Source organism: Myodes glareolus, chromosome 27, assembly GCF_982192425.1.
Source record: "Myodes glareolus chromosome 27, mMyoGla1.1, whole genome shotgun sequence".
NCBI classification, from domain to species: Eukaryota; Metazoa; Chordata; class Mammalia; order Rodentia; family Cricetidae; genus Myodes; species Myodes glareolus.
Window position 1 is genome coordinate 14,977,899 of NC_142052.1, and position 15,826 is coordinate 14,993,724.

The following is a 15,826-nucleotide window of genomic DNA, read 5'->3' on the forward strand; positions in this document are numbered from 1 at the left end:
TAACTGTGTGCCTATTTACAATTATTTTTAATTAAGTTCAATTCCCTTTCGGTATCTCTTCCTTGGTAGAATTTCGAGTGCTGGAGAGTTGAAACCTATGGTCACTCTACAGCGTCTCACAGTGCCCTTCTGGGCGCTACTGATGGACGACACTTCTCTTATCCATCTTTTAAAGGAGAAATCAGGAAAACTGAGCTGAATTTATTGCAATAGAGTGTGTTTTATTGCTAGATTCAGATCACTTCAGAAGAACACCCTGTTCGAGAGAGGAAAGAGACACATGGCAAAGTCAGAGGAATAGAGTCAGAGCCAGGAGACTGGGGGCAACAGGAGAGACAGCGTTTGGTGTTCTCGGGAACAGACATGAAGGGAAGCTGGCAAGGCGTCCCTCCAGGGAAGTGCCCCAGTGACTCCGTCAGTTAGCTGTGGACAAGAGGAGGGGCACAGACAACAACCTTCACAAAGACTGGACAGAAGTCAGCAGTAGCCGTAATCTGTCTGCCATATTGACTCTGGAAACTGCTCCAGGAAATGCAGCCCCCAGTGGCTTTCCTCTGTGCTGTGACATTCTGGTGGCTCACACTTTTGGTCCCTGTCGACTCTGCTGTCCTCATCTTCCCTTTACTTTGTGGCTTCTGCGGCCTGCTTTTGCTTCCTCGTGGATCCATCTTCGTCTCTCTTCCCTTTGTCCGACTTCTGGAGGAGTTGACTGCTATGCTTATTGCCTTAGATTCTAAAACCCTTCTAGAAAGCAGCTCTGATTTTTATATTTCATAACCATCATCAAGAAGAAGAGAGTGAGACCATTGGGTCAACCACCCCTTTATGGGCTACAACCTGATCCCAGGCCACTTCAAGGTTAGGATTGAGCCTGGTTCAGTTCACTCAACTGTAAGCCGGGTGGCCACATGGTTCATAAGGACCCTTCAAAATGCAGCTCTGATTTTGTCTGTCCCAAAAGCTTCTGTGAAGCAAACCATGTGCCTACACTGAGCCTTGATCTGGTTGTGTGGGACAAGGTTAAAATTGCGAGAGGAAGGCTCATCTTGAATGCTCAGTGACATCCATGCGGAATTTCAGATCCTCATTGGCAGATATTTGGGGCTGTTGGCTAAAATTTGTTGTTGTTGTTGTTGTTATTGTTTAGTCCTATTGCATTTTCTCAACAACAGTTGCAGATGGAGAGAATGGCTAATAGGATGTATCACCATCTTTATTCAAATGGTAAATCTGGGTCTTTCAGGAGAAGGAAGATCACAGTCTTTCTTGTTGTTGCCCAGACTCTGCATGATCCAACAAGAGTTTCTTCTCACACAGCTGCAGTTTCATCATTTCTTTTGTCTTGGGTAGTTGACAACGTTTGTGGAGATAATAGGAGCAGAGGAACGAACACAAGCGTCCTCCCAGTCTTGCTCCAACTGGACTAGAAAACGGAGACAGAACTTTGCATTTGCTCTGTAGTTGCGTGGTGCGTGATGCATGGTGCCTGGTGCATGATGCATGCTGCAAGCTATAAGCACTGGCCTGAGAAGATGCTGCAGACTTATTCAGTTTCCTACCCGCCCACCTCCGCACCCGTTACTGTAATGGGGTGACCACATGAATTCCGGCATAGCTAGGACTGTGCTGTAGGTGCTGTAGACCACAGCCATTTGTGGCAATGTCAAAAGATTGGATACCCCTGCACGTTTAGCTCTCTTCCATGCTGAGGAAAGGCTGTACAAGTTTGCCTCTTCTGTTCCCTCCTCCCTCCTTCCTTTTCTTGGGGCACTTCTAATCCGCACTCAGCATCATTACCAACTCCACAAGTGGATGAGCTAAAGACTAAGGGATCGACTGTCTAAAAGCAGAATGGAAGAGTTCTAGTGTGTTTCGGGAGAGCATTTGTAAACCACTTGGTTTTGTATTGAAATAATAGACTTATAGAAGAATTATAAAAGCAGTATCATTCCCTGACTTTCCTGAATACCATTCTCTCTTTCTCTACCCCACCTCTGCCATATGTAAATGAGAATTAACATTTTATTTTCCTAAACTGTGCATTATTCACCTGATGACCTTTTATGTTTAAGTAATACAGTGTACTTACCTGTAAAAAAAAAGCAATTTAGAGTTATAGTTTTAATATTAAAAATAATAATAGCCTTTTGATCTTGTCTTTTTTATTTCATTCTCTGATTGGGGTGTTTTCTGTTTATTTGGTTGGTTTCTGTTTTACATATTATTTTGTGGCTTTTTGTTTTGGGTGTTTGCTTGAGGTTTTGGTTTTGAAGTGTCTGAAAGAAAAGACACTGGTTTCATACTCCACAGACTGGCTTCTTAACCCACGGATCCTAAAACAAGTTCTCTCTCTCTCTCTCTCTCTCTCTCTCTCCCTCCCTCTCCTTTTTGTGTGTGTGTGCATGTGTGTGTGCAATTTAGCATTTCCAAATTAGAAGATCTTCAAACTATGAGTTGGACAGAGCAGCTTGCGTCTTCTGACAGTTCAAAGCCCAAAGCTCTTTGCCAACAGCGTAGTCTGAGTAAAGTTTTTGCATATACGGAGGCACAGGTGTGAGTAACTAATAACCAAACTGTATTTTACAATGTATGGCCCCGCCCCTGACTGGTTGTCCTCAGCTCAGGAATTCTACTTTTCCTTTTCACCTAATGCTGATTCTTATGGATTTCGGGGTACAGGAGGAATTGCCTTTGCTTTCACTGCACGGTATTGTATTATTAATACCAGGAGAGAAGCCGAGTCCCACCAGACTGTCTTTGTGGTTTGTTGGCACTGTAAGAAGTTCTGAGCATAAAACAAGGCTGTTTGAGCTGCAGTGGGCTGATGGCCAGAGCTGACATTGCACTGCATGCAGGACGAGGTATAAAGGACAACATTGAGAGTGATGGCCAGAGCTGACATTGTACTGCATGCAGGACGAGGTATGAAGGGCAGCGTTGAGAGGAAAAGGCAGAAAGAAGCTCAACCACCCCTCTTGTCCCACAGGTCATCCTCATCACTCCCTCCGAGATGGTCCTCTCGTGCAAGCTTTGTCTGAGTGACAAGTGGGATCAGAGTTAGGGTTAAACATTAGGGCTCAAGCATGAAATGAGGGCCTTAAGCAGATTAAAGTTCTAGCAGATATAATAAAAACCTCACCTAAAAGGTATTCCAATAAGCAAAGTTGAACATTTAGCTAAATTATTACAAGTATAATTAACAAAATATTTGCATTACTATGAGATGCTACTGTGGATAAAGCTTTTAAGAGCATGAATTTGGTTATGCAAATGTGTAATTTACTGAGTCTCTTTTGGAACTTAGAATGGTTGCTGTTTCTACCAACACACACACACATTCACTCACATACATACACGCACACATACACACACTCATACACACACACATTCACTCACATACACACACTCATACACACACATTCACTCACATACATACACTCATACTCAGTGCTACACATCAAAGACTAATTTTTCAATAGTCATAGAGTGTTGAAGTAACAGCATATGGATTAGAGCCTTACCTTTTCACCAAGGTCTAGAAAAACCAAAACAATATAAAGTTAGAGGATTTGGCAGAAATTTATCCCATAGCTAATATCATCATATAAGCCAAATACTATTCCTTCAGCTCCCACACTGGGGTGGAATTTTGAATTAGCACCATTGAATTAGCACCTTTGAATTAGCACCATTGTTTTAAAGTAGTTTGTGTTCTGTGTAGTGCCCTTGGATTTTTAATTGCTCTGGATTATAATTTCCAATGCAATTAGTAAAGTGCCCTCAATTACATGATTATTGTAAATGAGGCTATTGGCTTAATTACTATAAATGGGGAAGATGTGTGATTATCATGTGCAGCTAGATCATGTACAGTACTTACTTTATTTTATTATATACAGTGGCATAATGATAACACATAATTATGTTGTATCTTCCCTTGGCCAACAAATCTCCATAGTGAGATGCACAGAGTTGTGATCCATTGACAATAAGCCACCCACTGGACCCTTTTTTGTGAAGTAATTGGGTTATTCTGTGAGTGTAATTGAATACACTGATTCTGTGCAAGTTGGACACATCTAAATGCTAAAAAACAAAAGCAGAAAACTTCACCTCATTGATTAAAAATGTTCAAAGTACTAAATTCTGTGAGTCTCGGGAATTTAGTCCTTGCAGCGTGTAACACCGAGTCCCTTTGTACCTGTTTGCTTTTGTGTTCGCGTGCCGTCAGCACCGTCCATAGCAGTAGCCACATTCAAATCTGCCTGAGGAGAAAAGAGGGCTTGTCTTGGCTGTGACAAACATTCTAATCATCCTCGGTTTACAGATGCACACTTAACAAGCTTATAGTGCATAATTAATTCTGCAAAGGATGCCGCTTGACAGAGTGGGATTAGGAGAATTGCATATTGATAGTGGCAGGAGAGAATGAATCTATTTTCTCTGGGTAGGGTGGGGTATTATTGTGTTCTTTAGAAACTGGCGCATCTCAGAGGTGTTGCTCTCAAAATGATCGCGGGATGGAAAGAAATCAGTAATTACAGAGCCAGGCATTCAGTTGTGTCCTAATTTTCCCACCAGTTTTCCAGCGTTCGGCTGCCTCAGAGACTTAAAGTATTCTCATTAGGTAGCAGCGGAGGCAGCAGCCTCGCCGACTCCCTCGCTCTCTCCCTGGCTTTCCTTTTCTTCCCCCCTTCCATCCCTGCCTTGGGAGTGACTGTGAAGATCATTTGCTGGAATGATTGGCAGGTTAGAGGATTCGATCAGATGAGTTCCTCTTAGTGCAGGTCAAAAAGGCTAGTTAGCAGGAGCTGTCGAAAAATGCCAGCAGCATTCGAAATGGGAAATGTCATGACTTCCAGGCAGGGGGTGCCACCTGGAACAGAAAGCCCTCAGCTCATTAGCTAGTTACAGGATGCAGGCTTAACTGGAGGGAGCAAGGAAGGAAAGATAATACCCAATAGGAAAAATGATTGTGAAGTGGAATTGATTTCATGTATAATTTGTTTATCACTAGAGGGGACAAATGCTGTCCTTCTGACATGAGCAGAGGAGCGTGGACTAAGAATGAAGCCACTTAGCATAATCTGCAGGTTGAGCTTCGGATTTCAAGAATGCAAACTTCTTTATTCTTAACTGGGAAAATGATCAGGTCATGTTACATTAATTAAAGCTGACATACTCTAAAATGTTTTATCTGTGCAATTGCGATGACTCCACAGAAACAGAGAGATGGACAACTTTAGCTTAGCTGCATGCTGAAGCAGAAGGGGCTGGTGTGTGCAGAACTAGTTAGCTGCATGCTGAAGCAGAAGGGGCTGGTGTGTGCAGGACTAGTTAGCTGCATACTGAAGCATAGGGGCTGATGTGTGCAGGACTAGTTAGCTGCATACTGAAGCAGAAGGGACTGGCGTATGCAGAACTAGTTAGCTGCATGCTGAAGCATAGGGGCTGATGTGTGCAGGACTAGTTAGCTGCATACTGAAGCATAGGGGCTGATGTGTGCAGGACTAGTTAGCTGCATACTGAAGCATAGGGGCTGATGTGTGCAGGACTAGTTAGCTGCATATGAAGCATAGGGGTTGGTGTGTCTCTGCCTACTGCTTAGCTGCATACTGAAGCCTAGGAGCTGGTGTGTGCAGGACTAGCTTAGCTGCATGCTGAAGCAGAAGGGGCTGGTGTATTTCTACCTACTGCTTAGTAACTGCATGCATCCAATCCGGGTCCTTGATTTACATGCAGTTTCGTTGATACTGGAGACCCAGTGCCTTCTGAGATATTTACATCTGACCTGCGCTAAAATAGTGAGGGACACTAGACAATGACTGCATCATATTTTGGTCCACGGTTAAATTTTTAGTCCTTGCTCTTTTTAAAGGGGAAGTTTCCAATTTCACTACAGCCTAGATGTCAGTTCACACTCAACACTTTACAAACAAAACTAAAAATAAGGTAAATGAACCTACAGGTTTAAAATAAAAGAATATAGTGGCAGTGCAGAAAATGTACTCCTGTTCTAGGCCCTGGGTTAAAACCAGTAGTTTTTACAATGAATTAAATACGTCTTAGTGTGGAGCCTTTACCTACATAAATTCTATTAGAAAGTATATTTTCTTTTGATAAGAAGTGTTTTGATGTCTTTTTTTTGGAGAGCATCATCTTGTTTTTTTTTTTTTTTCTTTTTTTTTTAGTAAATTTTATTAAATTATAAAAGCTTCCATTTCCACCCCCCCTCCCAACACCCTCCCACTCCCCCTACTCCCCCTCCTCCTCCCTCTTCGTCCCCCAGGGCGGTCAGGGTTTCCTGCCCTGTGGGAAGTTCCAGTTCCTTCCCCCTCCCTCCAGGTCCAGGAAGGTGAGTGTCCAAACAGACTGGATCCCCAAAATCCATTATATGTAGAGGAAACAGGTCCCAGTGTCATAGTCAATGGCTTTTCAGAAAGACTTCGGGTCAGCCACAGTCAGAGAATCCGGCCAAATTCGGAGAGTCTGGTTAGATCACGTCCTCTTTCAGTCCCAGTCCAACTGGCCTTGGTAAACTCTCATCAGATCCGTTCCCTTGTATCATCTTGTTTTATTGCGAAGGCCTCAGCTGCGGATCTTCCTGGCTGAGGACTGACAGTGTTTGCTCCATGCCCACATTCTACAGAGGACATATGTGTTCAAATGTCTTTGCCCTGGCTTTCTTTTTCCTCCTAAGTATTGGAACACTTTAGGAGGCCACTCTTAAATAGCCAAGACTGTTTATCAAGAGGCCCCAGACTGCTGTGTGCGGTGAATGGCACTCTTAAACCCTCCCCGTCACAACACCAGTACAAAGTTCATTCTCGCCTGTACCTCACATAAAAGCCTAGCATTGATCTGTGCATAGCTGTCAAGTTGTACTGCATTAGTTCTTTCCAATCAAAAAATTGAAATATCAGTGAGAATCCACTCCTCTCTTCATTTGAGAGTTTTATTGTTCAATCTAGAAAGTGGCCTTAAAGGGAATATATAAATATATGGTTTTCCACATTTCTGTACAAGAAATGGTTCACCCAAAATGAGCATTACTTATCGCAGTAATTCAATTTATTGGCAGATTTATTAGAAAAATGAATTTTTAATTAGGGACTGGAGGTGTGCCTCAGATCTATCAGTTTTGTGGGAATATTATTTTGTTTTTCCCCAACGTTTTTTCCACCACAAAATAAATCAATATACATAGATAAACAAGCAAATAAAACTCATTTTAAACGTTGGTTGCCTACGGTGGGTTTCTCAGACTGTCACTCTCCTTTAGGCCAGTGGTCCAGACTTCAGAGGTGGCTGCTATACAGGGAGGAGATAGATGTTCAGGCCTGGTCCCATTCCTTATCATTTTCTTCAGCTCAGTGCTACAAAGTCAGCTCTGTGTTCACTACCTTTGTGGATATTTTGAATTCTTTTTTGCCCCCCTCTGATCGAGGTTGGCATCCCCATACTGATCCTTCCAAACTCTATGGACCAGGTGAGCATTGCTGAAGACTCACCTTCAGGTTTGATGATTTGGGCCCCACGAAAGGAAGTGTCCTCTGTGTAAACAGACGTTGGCCCACATGTGCTGTGTTTACCACCCAGGCCCCCACAGAGCAGAGTGATTTTCATACACATCCTGCAATGTTGCCCTTCACCTGTACTAGCGCTCTCACCAGTGAGCGGAGGCGGCAGTCAGTAGCCGAGCTGGCTTCTTATCATGCCGGGAATCAAGGCAGTGGCAACACCAGATGATTGCTGGGAGTTCCATTCTTCACTGCCACCAATTGCAGCTTCTTAAGGGCTTCTTAAAGAACTCAGTACTGTTCTTAACAAAGAAATGAAAGTTATTTATTTTTATCAAGTCCGTACTCTTGGCTCAACATCTTATGAATATTCTGCAGCAATTAACGACACACGTGCATAAATCCTGTCTACGACATCCCTAGGTGTCATGCTTGTCTCAGGAAGGAGGTCACAGGTCCTTGTTTGAGGTACACGCTGATCTAGATGCTTTAATTTCCAGAATCTAGATTTTAGTTGAAACAAACTTGCAAACTATGACGATTCAAACTTGGGTAGGCATTTGATAGCATTTTTTCATAAGTGGAAAAAAAAAAGTTTGCCACTCATAGAAAACATCATTCATGGAAGGTAGCCAAGAATAGCTGCTGCTATTGATAAAATTAGAGTTCTTGATAGAAAATTAGAGTTTGAGAAAAGTATGGAAAACTTTGATTAGCCATTGCAAGCTAGGTAGTTTTCCAAAATCTTTTCAAGCAAGATTGGTGGTGCTAAAAGTAAGTGAGATTTCTTTGTTCTTTTTTTTTTAATTCTGTTTATGGTATAGTGTTCTAATGTTTGAAAACTCTACAGTAAACCTCTGTTTGTTTTGTTGTGATGAAAAAGTACCTGCAGCTAAGTAGAAAGCTACTAAAATGTGTCCTTTCTTAGCTGTGCATCTCTGAGAGGCAAGAGCATGTTTCTATTATTTTCTTCAGTCAACAACATACCACAACAGATTAATTAAATACGGTATTGGTGTTGTACTGGGCAGCAGTAAAAAGGACATTCATAATTCTAGCTAACAAACGTAATGGGCTCAGTAGAAGTTTGCATAAACCCATAAACAGGAATAGATGAAGGATAAACTAATTTTGCTGGAGGATTTTGCCCAAGTAGTGCCAAAGGGAGAGACTCTGAGCAGAAGGAGAAGTTGGAATTTGCATAAGTCATGAAGGAAAGGAATGGTATTTTCTCTTTATTCCTGTAAATTAAATTTGTTCTTTGATCATTTATATATTTATATAATGCATTATTCTGATTATTCTTGCCCTACCCTCTCTTATCTTCCTTCCAGTCCTGTTTTACCTGTTTCTTCCATTTAAATATATTTCCTATATTCACGTCTTGTTGTTTTGTTTTGCGACCCACTGAGCTTAGCCAGGACCATCCATGTAACCATGGGTTTTGAACTATTGGAGCCCGGTAGTCTCACCACATCAATGGGTACACAACTGAAGACAATGATTCCCCATCAACTAGACTCTGCCAACAGGGAAGAGAAGGGCTGCATGGGTTCCATTCCCCGTTTGTGACTGACTGTCAACAGGACCAGTCTTGTGCAGGCCTAGAGCAGCTGCTGCCGGTTCGTGGTTGCCATGGCTGTGGCCTACTCAAAAGATGACACTCCGGAGACTTTCTCCCTGTCTCCCAGCTCTTATGTTCCTTCTGTTCTCTCTCCCGTGAAGAGGAATGGTGCTTTAGAACAAGGGAAGCAAGCCCCAAAGCAAAGCCCTGGCACAAAGTTCAACTTCTTTTAGGAATGTTCTGGAAGCAGGCAAGGAATTTAGAGTCAGCAAAAGAGACTGCATCAGCTAGCAGGATCCAGGTGACAACGGATCTTCGTGTTCAGATTTTAATGTATTCACCTCTGCCAACACTAACTGGCATGAGCAGATGGCAATGTTGCAAGAAAGACCTGTTTTCTAGATTATTCTGGGAGGCAAAATTAAATAGTTCTTGGCTGATGGAAAGTCTCCCAGATAAATAATGTTCTTAACACCCACCTCATCCTAAATGACTCGTGATGGTAGTGGATGCAGGGTCTGCCTGCAGAAACATAAGCAGTCTTAAATGGACAACCACCTGCTTGCTAGGACCTGAAGCTGCGTGAGCGGTAAAACATTTAGATCCATGAACCTATTTCTGTCCTGTCTGCATGCTAAGGATGAGAGAGGAAGCTGTTGCCTTCTGATTGTACCAGTTATTTGGAGTAGAAATTGAAACTTAATTTTGCAAAGAATCAAACGTTAAGAAAATCAGTTTGATTGTGTGGATTTTCTTGTGATGCCCTTGACCCCTCTAGCTCCTCCAATCCTCTCTCCTGCCTCTTCGGCAGGACCTCCTCTGCTCCACCTAATGTTTGCCTGTGGGTCTGCATCGGTTGCCATCTGTTGCTGGATGAAGCCTAACCTGGGCTCATAGGAGCTCACAGAGACTGAACAGACAACCAGGGAGCCTGTGTGAAGCCGACCTTGGCTCTCTGCATATCTTACAGTTGATCTACTTGTGGGATTCCTAACAGTTGGAGCAGGGCCTGTCTCTGACTCTTTTGCTGGCTTTTGGGACCCTATTCCTCATACTGGGTTGCCTTGCCCAGACTTAATACACGGGAAGGTGCCTAGTCTTACTGCAACTTGGTATGCCATGTTTTTGATTCATACCCATGGGAGACCTGCTCTTTCCTGAACAGAAACAGGAGAAGTGGATTGGGGGGTGGGTACAGAGAGGGTGGGGGTGGAGGGACTGGGAAGAGAGAAGGAAGGGGAAACTGTGGCAGTGATGTAAAATAAATAAAAATTTTAAAATGTAGCAAATCAAAAACAAGATGAAGAAAAAGTGAATTTGAGGATTTTTATCTGCAAGGACCAATCATTGCTTCTTCCCTGGCTATTTTACATAAATACATTCATGGGGTGTGTGTGTGTGTGTGTGTGTGTGTGTGTGTGTGTGTGTGTGTGTGTATCTGCCTCTGTTTCTGCCAACAGAAGACACTGTGTGCTACTTTAAAACCCCTTTGATTTTCTTTGCGGCTTCCCACCACTCAGTCCTTTGAACTGTCTACCTTCCAACTTCCACCTTCATGCTACCCGTTCATGTGGAAGGTTACTAGAGAAGAGCCAAGAGAAGTGTATGTGTGCATTGAGTCAGAGGGTAGAGGTTGCTGAGGGGCCAGAGATTTAACTGGGAAGTAGGATGAGTGTCGCATTTGTTGGCTTTTAGCACAATTACCATACTTAGGAAATGCACGGAATTGTTAATTAGGACTAAGTGAGCCCCTTTTAGAAGAGGTGGCAGGCCAGGGTTCTGACTATCAGACCTGTCAAAGATGCAGAATTGGAAGGCTGGTCTCTGAGAGCCAGGCTGTGGAGGGTCTGCTGGAGGAGTCAGCCAGAGAAAAGCTACCTAGGGAAGAACAGGCTCAAAGGAGGGCCCGGGTAGCATTTGCATACTTTTCCACAAAGGCCCTTCTAACGCATAGAGAGGAGATGTCAGTAATGTGGGTCTGGCTTTGTTCAGGGTGAAGAGCACAGGGAAATCAAGCCTTTCTCAAAGCCTTGGGCTTAGCCTTGAGGTTGCTCCAGTGAAGTTATGTTCTTGAGGGCTGTTTGCACACCATTGTCTGTTTGAAGATCTTCTAAACCCAGAGGGCTCAAAGTCTCCCCTCCTACCAGCAGGAAAAAAAAAAAAAAAAAAGGAAATTTGTGTGGTGAAAATGACTCTTGTTGCAGCCTGAACCCAAGCCCCTTTGTTCTTATGCGGAGAACGCTGAAGCACTGAGAGTCCCTTTTAGGTCCAAGCCAAATGGCCCCTCCATCACTTCCTTGCAGTCCACAAACAAGGCAAAACCAGCCCTCACTTAAGTCTTTCTTTGCCAACACAAAGGAGGTCTCAGCTCACTTACCAAAAATATGCTCCCCTCCTCGAGATAAAAAGCAGTTTTGAGTAGTTTGGGTCATTTGCTCCCTTCTAGGATTTGCTGTACTTGTAGGGTCACGTCCTAGCTGAGATACGCCGTTTGCACGGCTCTGCAATACGGCTTTCCTCACTCTCGACCGGCCTTGTCTGTAATCTGGTGCGCTGGGTTTGTGATTTGAGTCTACATCCAGTTTTCAGAATAATTCCTTCCTTCCCAACGTGGAATGTGCTACGTGGCATGTAGTGGTGTGTTCTCGCCTGTAAGTGTGTGTCATGCTATACACATTTGTAGTGAGCTGTGTGTCTGCAGTCCATTCCCATCCCAGCAGTCAGGGACCTGAACTCAAGACTTACTTCAACTTCCCTAGTGTTGTTAATCCCTGTAAGTCAGGAAAACGTGTATAAAAACATATGCTCAGTCTTACTTTGTTTTCAGTCAGTGTATTTGTCTGTAAGGGTAGTATGAACAGTTGTGACTGCCTTTTGAATTGACGATTTTCCACATAGAGACTAAGTAAAGAAATCTAGTATCTTCATATGAGTGTGTGTGTGTGTGTGTGTGTGTGTGTGTAAAATGTACAACATGTGAACTAAACATTCCTTGTAACTGATCAACTAGGATATAAAATAAACTTGACACTGGAAGTTGGAGAAAATGCATGCATTGTTTTATAGTGCCCAATGCAGCGTGAGTCTTTCCTTACGAAGGCCATTGCCTTACCACTTTCTTCCTAGTTGTTGATCTTTAAGCTAGATTTTGGCTCACTTTAAACTTTCTTGGAAGACCACATACAAACATAAAATGGAAATAATGAGAAATGTTTCTGTATCTATGAAAACAGGGAAAGTCTATCTGATTTCCACAATCAAGGCAGAACTGGTAACACATGAGGAGAGAGATTCCCAGGCTCTGGCTGCTGGGAGAAAGGCTATGGACTCAGTGACAGAGAAACGAGGCACCTTTTATCAGGAAGCCCCTGTCTGGGGGCTGCTGCTGCTGCTCTGAAGCTGGCGGGAATCCTCGTAGGTGAGGCCGGGAGTTGAGACACTGGCAATGGCCGGTAGGAGCTTTCTGAACTTGTGAGTGGGAGGATGAAACGGTGCTTGCGACTTTGCTAACTATGTCGGTTTGGTTATGGTGGTGCTGCTGCCTCTGATCTCAGTGAACTCTCCTTGCTGGAAGCACTGCGTTCTGTCTCCTGCTTTGCATTTCCCTGTGAGAAGCATGTCTGAATTGGGGGGACTTGAATACTCTTTGTTGCTGAGCTTGTCAAGCATGGCGTTGTGTTCTCTTTCCCAGCAGGAAGGTCAGGTCGCTGGGGGCCAATCCGTTTTCTGAAATGAACCCTACTGTCTGTCCCTGGTGTCTGACAGATTGAAACAGTTGTCTGTTATCGCGGTGCTTTCGACAGTGTCTAAATGTGTTGCTTTCTGGGAGAAAGGTAATACATGTAGGCTATGTTGGGGAAAAGAAAACCTTCTTACGAGTTGGACTTCGGATGTTAATATTTATCTAAATGGCAAATTTAATTAACTTTCTAAGAACATATTTACAGATTGAGGAAGTTGACTGAATGTACTGTGCGCGCGCGCACACACACGCACACACACGCACGCACACGCACACACACACACACACACACACACACATACACGGAGATAAGCCTTCCGGCTGTGCTTCTGAAGACTGCATGTTTAATTGGAGTAATAAAATTACGAGGTGTGGAACTGTCTCTGTGGTGGACGTGCAGAGGGAAGAGGCTTTTGTTCACTCGACTGCAGTTTCGCGTTTTTGGATCAGAGATATGCATAAAGCCTGAAGAAATGTGTACTGTGTGAGCTTCACTTCACTACTCTCCAGATAATTGAGCTAATTAAATCTTTACCAACATTAACACAACTCCGGCATTCCTTGGACAGTGGATAATTATTGCATGAACATGGCGAGCTTAAACTAAACAGATGAAAACAGAGTTCTGTGGAATGGGTATTGAGTTTATTCTTTATTCATCTTTTGATAAGGTTTAATTAAAACTGCTTCTCTCCATTGTGGCGGGAATGAATGTGCTTGTTTTCTTAGTGAAAAGCAAATTATTCACTTCAGCCATGGTTCAGTAATCAAAGCCCTTGCAAAGTTTTGGGTTATAGTGTAGCTGTGGGTATATAATTGCTGCAATTCTGTATGAAGGCTTTATCTTTTTTTATTACTTCGTCTTATTTGTTTTTGTAGAACGAAGTTTATAAAAGTCCAGTTTGTAACGTGGTGTGGAAGCACATATGTTTGAAGTCTGGCTGTAGCTTTACGGTGTCTGGATTCTTTTTAAAGGGTGTGTTTCTTAGAACCTCTTGTTGATATTGGAGGTGACAAGGGACAAACATTTAAATAGTGACATTTGTTTATTTCTCTGTTTTTTTTTTTTAAATTTTTACATTAGTGAGAAAAAAAATGCAGTAAAACCTTTGACTATGTCTGGACCCCAAAGAGAGAAGCAACAGGCACTGACAATTATTCATTTTTATTCTCTTTAATGTTCTTTCAACTCATCAGACGTATTTTCTCCATTGCTCTTTTCAAGAGGACGCTCCCCTCATGGTGGAGATGATTGTGCAGTGCAAGGAGACTTTATGTACACTGATGACAATCTCATCACCTTCGTCATGACTGCAGTGGTCTCTTCTCTTGGTCTTAATAAAACAAGAGATGCCCACAAGGATGTGGGTATTTTGCCAAAGCAAAACTAAAACAAAGTGATGGGACTGCAGCTTGAGGTCCCGCATGCACCATTGTCCTGGGGTCTCAGTTCTGGCTTCCCTGCTTTTTCCATTTATGAGATAGGAACCAGGTAAACTTGGGCTGTGTTTTGTCATGGGAAGGAACCAGACTTCACTCTAGGTCAGCACTGCAGTGCCCCACAAGCGAATCCACCAGGATGGAAGGGTCCCACCTACCACCTCTTGCTGCATTTTACCCCTAGTACTGGCTGTGGACGTGCAGTCTGTGCCATGTTCTGTATCTGCAGAACTCTCCTGGGTAATGAATGCAGTGCTTTGAATTCCCTTGACGGAGCATGATGTCACTGTACTAGACTGAAGTGGTGTCTCTTAGGTGCAGGAAAGGAGATAGGAAAGAAGAGCTGCCTGCGCTGATCACGTGTAGGAGTCAGTTAGGCTTCATGAAATGATTCTTTCAGCCAAGTGCATGCTTGTGTGTGTCTGTGTGCACGTGTTTGCCATACTACATACACTAAGTCACTTAATAAAATGCATTTTCTTTCACAGTGAGCTGTGACCAAAACAAGTTTCAAAGCAGCCCCTGCTCCTCAGATCCCCTTCATTGCTTCTCCCGGGAGGCAGGGGGAGGGGAGCATTGGGCAGCCCTCCAGCCCCTGAACTTGCCCATCAAAGTAATTCCACTTTAATCTGCTTTACACTGTATACTTCCACCTAAGATGTTTTTTTTAACAAAGGACGCAATGGCCAGAAGATTGAAGGGACGGTTTCTCAGGTTTCCCTTAGGGTTTCCAGACCTAAACGCAGCAGCCATTGTGTTGTTTCTCTGTTTTAGAAAAGATTTGGGAAGCCAGCTAGACCTGTGTTTTGTTTCTCTCTCCCTCTCCCTCCTCTTCCCTTTTTTCCCTTCTTCCTCCCCCACCCTTCCCCTCCCTCTCCCTTCCCTTCTCTTTCTTTCTTTCCTCCCTCCATCCAAGCTGAATCTTCTTTCTCTAATTAATCCCATTTTTGAAAAAAGCTCTGAAGAACACTAAATATAAGCAGACTTTAAAAGCTTTACAACGGAATAAAGAGAGAAGCCGTTAGTCCTCCCCATAATCGCTCCTGTTTGATTCCTCGAGAGAATCATGCAGTACTGATGTGAGTGTGGAGGACTGGGGGTTGCCCCACGTGCTCTGATGAGGTCCTTAGAGATCTGAGGACCGCGAAGAGAAGAGATTCCTCAGCAAAGATAAATACGAAAAGAACAAAGACCTAAGAACAAAACAAGCTGACTTTCCTCAAAGTATATTTTATGTGACTTCCTCTGGAAAGCTGAAATAGAGTCAGAGATTGTTTTTTTTTCCTGCCCTTGACATTGAATGACACAGACTGCCCCAAACCAGACCCTTCTATGGGACTCTTATATTTAATGATAAGTTTTTTCAGTGCTTATTCGGCAAAAGACAGGAGCCATTAAGAGCTTCCCCCATATTTGCCTGGTCTATGGACCTTCTGTTAGTCATTCCTTACACAGTCCTGCTCTGTGGGCTTCGCTGAGCTGCAGCAGCTTCCGGAAACTGGGGCAGTCCTGTGGAGGCCTTTGCCTAGCTTACAGCTGCGGCCAGAGCTCCGGGCCTCA

The 15,826-nt window shown here is 43.4% G+C and overlaps 1 protein-coding gene across 3 annotated transcripts in view; it reads left to right on the plus strand.

Annotated features, from left to right (window-relative positions):
• The window catches only part of Cdk14 (cyclin dependent kinase 14), a 545,726-nt gene that overhangs the window by 475,906 nt on the left and 53,994 nt on the right, over nucleotides 1-15,826 (plus strand). The gene's annotated exons all lie outside the window — the stretch shown is intronic.